Raw genomic sequence first — 1,105 nt, 5'->3', positions numbered from 1 at the left:
ACTCCGCCCCCTGGGTTCCATTTCAAAATGTTTTCCTTTTTGCTCCTTTATTTACAGAGTTCAACGGCTCAAGCTGAAGTTTGCACTCCCAGTAATTGCGCCAGGGAAGCGGCTCATTTTTAGGTGTCTGTGAAGGTTCTCATTCGTCCGGGTCATGGTATATCTGGAAAAAATAAGTCAAGGCAACTGGACCTGCTGTATTTTCCTTGTAGACGTTTCACTGGTCATCCGACCGGCTTTCTCAGCTCAGAATGACTTGTACGAGTCGCAGAGATATTTTGTACAAGTCATTCTGAATTGCGAAAGCCGGTCGGATGACCAGTGAAACGTCTACAAGGAAAATACAGCAGGTCCAGTTGCCTTGACTTATTTTTTACAGATGGCTAATTTTTAGGTTTTACAGTTCAAGGCTGGCAGTTGCTGTTGTGCTCTCCTGTTGGCTAACCTAAAGTGCCCTGAGAATCCTTTGTCATGTATTAAAGCCCAGTCGAACTCTGTTTAAAATCAACTAAGTACAGTGCATCAAAACAAAGGGGGGGAGGGGGGGCAAAGACTTACAGTTTACAACCATAGAAAAGCCTGTGCACTGCCAGCATGCTGCAGAGGAGGGTCTCTGCTCTCTGTCTGCAAGCAGTGGTCTCTCTGCAGAGGTCCAAAACACTCCCTATCAAGTCAGTGCTAGAACTCGCCTAGAACTCTCCAATGAGCCAAATTTAGCATAGGTCTCCAATACATGCAGATTTTCCCCAATACATGCAGATTTTCCCCAATACATGCAGATTTTCCCCAATACATGCAGATTTTCCCCAATACATGCAGATTTTCCCCAATACATGCAGATTTTCCCATGTTTTGAAAGCTAGTATGTTCCTGTAGTGGGCTGGCCATGCTGCAATGAAATAGCAGGGGAGGTGAAGCGGCATCTGGTATGGGATGGTAGTTAGTATGAGAGGGATGGGGGATGGGGGGATGAGGAGAGGGGGGGCGTTTTGTAACCCTGCATGGGAGAACTTAGGCAGGCCTGACAACACTGCTTGGGATTTCAATGGAGCCAAGCCGCTGTGCCGTCAGATCACTACAGGAAGTCAGGATCCTAGTGGATTTC

The 1,105-nt window shown here is 46.9% G+C and overlaps 1 protein-coding gene across 2 annotated transcripts in view; it reads right to left on the bottom strand.

The window, feature by feature from the left end:
• PGM2L1 (phosphoglucomutase 2 like 1) overlaps positions 1–1,105 on the bottom strand; it is a 49,419-nt gene that overhangs the window by 492 nt on the left and 47,822 nt on the right. The gene's annotated exons all lie outside the window — the stretch shown is intronic.

The sequence above is a fragment of the Nanorana parkeri genome, unplaced genomic scaffold (genome assembly GCF_000935625.1).
Source record: "Nanorana parkeri isolate BGI_ZX_2015 unplaced genomic scaffold, ASM93562v1 scaffold1622, whole genome shotgun sequence".
Lineage (NCBI taxonomy): Eukaryota > Metazoa > Chordata > Amphibia > Anura > Dicroglossidae > Nanorana > Nanorana parkeri.
Note: the sequence above shows the minus strand (reverse complement) of the source record. Positions and strands in the feature narration are given on the sequence as shown.